General features: G+C 41.2%; 1 non-coding gene across 1 annotated transcript; it reads left to right on the forward strand.

The window, feature by feature from the left end:
* Positions 1 to 4249: 4249 nt before the first annotated feature.
* LOC113893818 lies at positions 4250 to 4355 on the forward strand. Its single transcript, XR_003511348.1, has one exon. It is a non-coding gene; the product is annotated as a U6 spliceosomal RNA (small nuclear RNA).
* Positions 4356 to 8270: the final 3915 nt, after the last annotated feature.

The following is an 8270-nucleotide window of genomic DNA, read 5'->3' on the forward strand; positions in this document are numbered from 1 at the left end:
CAGGCTAGTTCTTTACCACTAGTGCCAGCTGGGAAGCCCACTCTGACCACCCTATAAAGAAACAAAACGAAGGGGGAGCCCTGGCCTGGGGTCCTCCCAGCCTCCGGCCTTCTCTGACTTCCTACCCTTTTCTCTACAGTTTTCTACTCCTTTCCATCTACTTACATGATTTTTTTCTCCTTCCCTTCTCTATCTCTTTGTCTCTCTGTGTCTCTTTGTCTCTTTCTGCTCTCTCTCTGTTCCTTTCTCTTTCTGGAACTCCTCCTAATACGTAACTCACAAACAATGCAAATAGTGATAGCAATTCAGGAACAAAACATCCATCACTATGCAGGGAGAATCCAGGAGAAGAAACCAAACGCCTGAAAAAAGTTTCTAAAGTAATAAGTCCTTGTCAGACTCCAACCAGCCTGGGCCTCCAAACGGAGAGGCAGAGGTATTTGTCTCCTGTTCCAAAGACAAGAGCCACAGCCCACAGAGAGGTTCCGCTCCCACTGTGCTTTTTCCTTTGACCACTGCTGTCAAATGTGCTTTGTCATGTCCTCTCAGCACCAGGCCTGGCGCATTTCTCGGTATAGTAAAAGCTAATGAGCCATATGGCTTTTGGCAGTGTCGGGCAATATACATGCTCCATTTGGAGCAGAGTAAATCCTTGGAGTCTATAGCTGTGTGCGCAGCTTCAGGCTGTCCCCTGTGCTTCATGGGTCTGTAAATATCATAGCTGTGGTCACTGCTCAGGATTATTAATATTCCAAAGGCCTGCTTTGACCCTACCCCCTACAGAGCAGGCTTCAGTAATACACAGCTTCGCATTGGATCCCATCCAATTGGAATTTATGACTGGAAGTGGCAGAAGGCCCGAGCTTTAGAGCAATATCTCACCTTCAGCTGGCTCTGCAGCTTGGACCCTGAGGACATCATGGTATTTATTCAATTCAGATCCCATTTATTGTGCTTCTAACTGTGCTTAGCACTGAGCTTAGATGCTAAAGATGGCGCCATGGCAAAGACTCAATCCCTGCTCTGAAGAAAGCCATCTGGGAAGGAGGCAAGGGCATGTAAATAAGTTCTCTTATATGCTAATAACTTTCAGGGTCCAGCCCTTGGCAGGTTTTGGAGAAAAGCCACTCATTCTTTCATTTGCATCCCCTGGAACCACTGCTATTCGAGGGTGGTCCTCGGAAGGCAACAGCACCTTGGAGCTTGTTAAAAATGCAGTATCTCAGGCCCTACCCCGTACTGACTCAGATTAAAGTTCGAGAGGCCAGCATCTAATCAGGCTCTCCCAAACCTAGATAAGTTAAAAAAAATCACCAGGTGCTGCCACTCTTAAATGCTGACACAGCAGATTTGATAGCAGGTACTTAACGATTTGGCTGATCTGTGGACTGGCATTTGGGAACTAGTGTCTAACCCTATGGTTCTCAAACTTGTTTGAATATTAGAATCACCTGGGGAGCTTTGAAAAGTCTTGATGCCCAGGCTTTACTCTGAATAATGAAATCGTAAACAAAGGGCATGAGGCTGAGGCAGCAGTAATTTTTTTCCCAGTTTTATTGAGAAATAATTAACATCCACCACCATATAAGTTTAAGGCACGCAGCAGAAGGGTCTGATTTATAGATATTGTGATTTACATATCACCATAGGTTCAGCTAACATCCACCTGCTCATATAGGTACAATAAAAAGAAAAGAAGAAAGGGAAATTTTTTCTCCTTGTATTGAGAACTCATATAATTTACTCTCTTAAAATTTTTTATGTATCTCATGCAGCAGTGTTACGTATAGCCGTCACGCTGTAGATTACATTCCTAGTACTTATTTATCTTCTAACTGCAAGTGTGTATCTATGGACCACCTTCATCCAACTTTCCCCTTTCACCACCCTCTGCCTCTGGTAACCACAAGTTTGATCTCTTTTCTATAAGTTTGTTTTTTCTTTTTATTGAGTTAGATTCCTCATGTAAGTGAGATCATATAGTATTTGTCTTCCTCCATCTGACTTATTTCACTTAACATAATGCCTTCAAGGGCTATACGTGTTGCTGCAAATAGTATGAGCCTCTCTTTTTTATGGTCAAATAATATTCCATTATATGTATTACCACACTTCTTTGTTCATTTATCTATTGATGGGCTCAGAGGTTATTTCCATGTCTTGGCTATTGTGAATAATAGCAGCACTGATTTTAAAATTTCTCCAGGTGGCTCTTGCTATTGTTCAGTTGCTCACTCATGTCTTTGTGACCCATGAACTGCAGCACACCAAGCTTCACTGTCCTTTGCTTTCTCCTGGAGTTTGCTCAAACTCACATCCGTTGAACTGGTGATGCCATCCAACCATCTCATCTTCTGTTGCCCACTTCTCCTGTCCTCAATCTTTCCCAGCATCAGGGTCTTTTCCAATAAGTCGGCTCTTCGCATCAGGTGGCCAGAGTATTGGAGCTTCAGCTTTAGCGTCAGTCTTTCCAATGAATATTCAGGGTTGACTTCCTTTAGGATTGACTGGTTTGATCTCCTTGCAGTCCAAGGGACTCTCAAGAGTCTTCTCCAACACCACAGTTTGGAATCATCAATTCTTCGGTTCTCAGCCTTCTTTATGGTATAACTCTCACATCCATACATGACTACTAGGTGAGTCTAATGTGCAGCTAAGGTAGAGAAGGCCACTGCTCTAAACCAGTGCTACTAAAGATTTAACCAGTATAAGAGCCACTGGACACACAATCCCACGGGCTCAGCAGAGTTTCAGAATTTTCAAATTGAAAAAGGTATTGCAGATCTATAGCCAAACCTAACTTTCCTCCCCTAACCAGGGCACTTGTCATCTGAGAAACTGCCAGGAAACATGGTGAAGGCTGCCTTGGGACTACCTAGATCTCTAGCATGGGGCCAGTGGAGGAAACTCAGACCTACAGTTCAATAACCTTAGTCCAGCTGGTCTTAGCTTGGAGGCGCGTTTCAATGGCTTGCTCCTTCTCTTGTTCTCCAGCCTTCCCAGAGTCCCAGAGGTATTTTCCTCAGCACCCTGGGCTGTAGACATGTTGGCTTTCTTTCATTTTCTCAAATGCATCCCTTTCCTTCCACCTCAGGGCCTTTGCACAAGCTGTTTCCTCTTCCAGGGATGTCTCCTCTCCTTCCTTCTCTCCAGTTTTTCCTTCAAGAAAGCCTTTCCTGATCCTCCTAATGAGACTACATTCCCCTACTGTACACTTATATGGCACCTTGTACCTTTCATTCATTGTATCTATCACAGCTTTAAATTGTGTATTATGCTAATATTTGAATACTTTTCTCTAAACAATTCGAATTAAGAGAGAAACCACATCTCTTTTGCTTAGAACTGTATTGCAGCCACTTGCATTGTGTCTGGAACATGGGAGGGGATCAATGAATGCCTGAGTATCCATGCACCACTCTTCTCAGCATTGGAGGTCCCAGATCCTTACATATCTTCCCTATCTCACCCCAGAACACTGCTGTTTTCCAAGGTAACCACGTTAGCCCCTGCGTCCCAGGTGGCTCAGCTGGTAAAGAATCCACCTGCAATGCAGGAGACCCCGGTTCAATTCCTGGGTCAGGAAGTTCCCCTGGAGAAAGGATAGGCCAGCCACTTCAGTATTCTTGGACTTCCCTGATGGCTCAGATGGTAAAGAATCCACCTTCGATGTGGGAGACCTGGGTTCAACCCCTGGGTTGGGAAGATTCCCTGGAGGAGGACATGGCAACCCACTCCAGTATTCTAGCCTGTAGAATCCCCATGGACAGAGGAGCCTGGCAGGCTACAGTCCATGAGGTCACAAAGAGTAGGACACAACTAAGCGAGTAAGCACAGCACACATACAATCTTTAGGTATATACCACTTCTTTTTTGGATCATCATGGGCTCCTAAATTTTAGACATGGTCAGTCTATCTGAGGCCCCTCCTCCATGTCCAGATATAAGTATTAGCATCCTCCCTCCAACCACCCAAGCATCTGAACCTCCATGGACCCTTCCTGTTTCTGCCACTTTGGCAGTGTCCTGGCAGTCCTCCAGGTGTTCTGTCTTCATCATAGTATTAAGCAGGAAATATTATCAATGTTCTAGGATATCCTGTGCTCTTTATATACAAAATGAGAATAACAGTAGCCATTGCAAAGGGTTGATTGAGCATTAAATGAGATATTCTGCATCCACAATACACTGCTCAGGCAATAAATGCTTAGAATTTTTATTACTACTAATAACTGAAAAAATTCTATCAGTAGTCACTTCGGCAGCACACCTACTAAAATTGGAATGATACAGAAAAATTACCATGGCCTCTGTGCAAGGATGACACACAAACTGGTAAAGCATTCCATATTTTTAATGAAAAATATCCCACTGGACCCCACAAAATATTTTATTGCTTCAGTTTGTACTTACTGAATAAGATGATGGGAAGCTAATATGGATTCAATAATAATCTTAGATGAGCTCACACTTTATTGGTTGCAACAATAATAAATCCAATAGTATGTCTAGAAGTGGAAAACCATGCTTATTTCCATTCTCAGAAAATGCACAACATGTCTAAGGATTTAAGGGTTCTTTGCAACAATTCCATGCCCTATTCCTCCCACACTGGGTCCTCAAGCTGAAAGTACAAGTTCGGGAAATGGTACCCATAGAGTCTCTCCTCTCTTATTTTCATTTTTTCTTAGTATGCTCTGTCAAAAGAGCTGGGATACTACCCCTTTGGTCAGAAGTTATTGCTGTTCAGTCATAAATAGGTCAGAACTCTCAGCCCATCTACTTTAGGGCCGAAAACTTGGAAGAGGTCAAAGCTGAACCCTAGTAAGGATGAGAGTTAGGGAAGGGAATCTCACTGTGGTTGTTATCCCACCAGAGAGGTTGTGACAAACTAGAGAGGAAAGCAACTCATGTGTTAATTTTTTTCACTCAGCAAGCCTTTATTGAACACCCTACCATGTGTCAGGAACTTAATTTAGCTAAGGACTTCCTAGCAGTGTGACCTGAGGCAAGTTAATTGATTTTCCCATTCTCAGATTGTTGCCTGTGAAATGGAGATGATCACTGTGCTGAGACAGGTATTCACTAGGATAATACGCACAGGGAGTGACACACAGTCCGGATGTGATGCAGTGAGTGTTCACTGCTGCTGTTCACGTGGAACAAGATGGACGCAGTGTTGCCATCAGGGCATTTTGAGTCAAATGGGACACAGAGAAAAGCATGCAGGAAATTATAGTAGCAACTGATAGAAGGAGCAGAGGGAGTGCTGCAAACACATAAAAGAGACACCTAATTCAGACTTACTGGGAAAAACATCTAAGGCTTAAACTGAGACATTACGGGTGAGTAGTAGTGTTAAAGAAAAGATTATTCTGGTACTTGTTAAAAATGGTAAGGAAGACTTTTCTTCAAGCGGATCTATTGGCAGAAGGGGAGAAAGCTCAGGCTCAACTCTAAATACCATGGGAGTGGAGATTTATAGCCAAGGAGCAGCACAGGGGGCAGAGGATGGAAAATCATGAAGAGGGTAGGATAATTCTTGCTAAACTAACCAAACAGGATTCTTGATGAGGGCAGGCCAGAGGGATTAGATACCACTGGGAAATGGTGGGTAGGGGATGAGGAGAGGTGATCAGATATTGAGGGTGATCAAATATCGAGGGTGAGGGAGTACAGCTAAATCAACTTCAGAGGATTCCAGCTAAAATTGGACTCTATGAGGATAGAGACCAAAGCCCAGGGCCCAGTCCAGCTGAGTAGAAGGCTCAGAGGAGGCCAACAAAAGCCTGGTTAGAAAGGCAAATAGAAACACATTCTCTCTTCTCCTACAAAGAACACCCCATTTCCAGAGAGGGAGTAACCTCTGTTGCACAATGGAATTACCCAGGGATCTTAACATACACTGATGCCTAGGTCCTACCCCCAGAGGTTCTGAACTAACTGGTATGGCAAGCAGTCTGAGCTCTGGGTTGGGTTTTTGTTTGTTTTCCAGATTTATTGAGATATAATTGACATATAATGGTGTATAAGGTGCAATGATTTGATCTATCTATCTATCTATATATATATATAGTGAAATGTTCATGGCACTAAAGTTCCTTAACACATCCTTCACCTCACGTAATTACCATTTTGTTATTGCTGTTACACAATATTGTTTGGAGAAGAAAATGGCAACCCACTCCAGTATGCTTGCCTGGAGAATCCCATAGACAGAGGAGCCTGGTGGGCTACAATCCATGGTGTCACAAAGAGACATGACTGAGCAACTAACGCACAACATTGTTAACTACAGTTACCATGCTGCACATTAGATCCCCAGAACTCACTGCTCTTATGACTGGACATTGGACATTGGTATCCTTTGACCAACATCTCCTCATTTCCCCCACCTCTCAGCTCCCAGCAACCACCAATCTGCTGTTTCTGAGTTGGCTTTTTCAGATTCCACACAGCATTCGTCTTTCTCTGACTTATATGACTTAGTATGATGAAGTTAACATTCACCCATGTTGTCACAAATGTCAGGATTGCTTTTTATGGCTGAGTAATATTCCATTGTGAAGGGAAAATATGCATATATACATGCATGATATTTTCTTCAACCATTCATCCATCAATGGTCATTTAGGTTATTTCCATGTTTGGACATTGTGAATAATGCTGCAACAAACTTGGGGTGTAGATATCTCGATGAAGTAGTAATTTCATTTTCTTTGGATTAATACCCAGAAGTAAAATTACTGGATCATATGGTTGTTCTTTTGAGGAATCTCCTTACTGTCTTCCATTGTGGCTATACCAATTTGTAGTTCCACCAAAGTGTACTACGGTTCCCCTTTCTGCACATCCTTGCCAGCATTTGTTATTTCTTGCCTAGTAGAAATGGCAATTCTAACAAATATGAGGTGATAGCTTGTTGTGGTTTTGGTTTGTATTTCCTTGATGATTAGTGATGTTGAACATTTTTTTATGTACTTATGGGCCATTTATATGTCTTCTCTGGAAAAAAATGTCTATTTAGGTCCTCTATTTTAAAATCAGATCACTTGGGGTGTTTTCATCTTGTTTTGTTTCTTATTAAGTCACATGAGTTCCTTACATAGTTTGGATATTAACCCCTTATCTGATATATGATTTTCAAATACTTTCTCACATTCCATGGATTGCCTTTTGGTTTTGTTGACTGTTTCTTTCACTGTGCATAAGCCTTTTAGTTTGATGTAGCTCCACTTGTTTATATTTTGCTCTTGTTGCTTGTGCTTTTATTGTCATATTTTTTCAAAAATCACTGCCAAAACCAATGCCAAAGAGCTTTTCCCCTAAGTTTTCTTCTATAAGTTTCATGATATCAGGTTGATGCTTAAATTCTTAACCCATTAGAGTTAATTTTTTAAGTGGTGTAAGATAGGGATCAAACTTCATTCTTCTGCATGTGAATATTCAGTTTTCCAAACATCATTTATTGAAGAGACCATATTTTCCCCATTGAGTATTCTTGGTTTCCTTGTCAAAAATGTTTCTGGTCACTCAATTCTATTTCACTGGTCTATATGTTTGTACACCAGTACTGCACTGTTTAGATTATTATAGCTTCATAATATAGTTTGAAATCAGAGAGTGTGATGCCTCCAGTTCTTATCTTTGGGAGGTAAGGATGGTACCACATGCAAATAAATAAATGTGACACACCACTTTAATAGAATGCAAGATAAAAATTATATGATCACTTGAATATATGCAGAAAAAGTATTTGACAAAATTCAGCATCCTTTCATGATCAAAACTCAGCAGAGTGGGTATGGAGGAATACTTTGACATAATACTTTATACTTTGACATAATAAGGCCGTATATGACAAAGCCACAACTAACAACATACTTAATGATGAAAAGTTAAAAGCTTTCGATCTAAGATCAAGAACAAGACAAGGATGCCCACATGCACCATTCTTATTCAACACAGTAGTGGAAATCCTAGCCAGAGCAAATAGGAAAGAAAAAGGAATTAAAGGCACTCAATTGGGAAAGAAGCAACTTGTGTCTGTTCACAGATGAGGTGATCTTGTTTACAGAAAAATTTAAAGACCCCATCAAAATTGTTAAAACTAAAAAATAAATAAATAAAGAATGAAATTGCAGGACTCAAAATCAAAATATAAAAATCACTTGTGTTTCTGTATACCAAAAATGAGCTATCTGACAAAACAATCCCATTTATAATAGTATTGAAAACAATAAAACAAGAATACATTTAACCAAGGAAGT

Source organism: Bos indicus x Bos taurus, chromosome 5, assembly GCF_003369695.1.
Source record: "Bos indicus x Bos taurus breed Angus x Brahman F1 hybrid chromosome 5, Bos_hybrid_MaternalHap_v2.0, whole genome shotgun sequence".
NCBI lineage: Eukaryota > Metazoa > Chordata > Mammalia > Artiodactyla > Bovidae > Bos > Bos indicus x Bos taurus.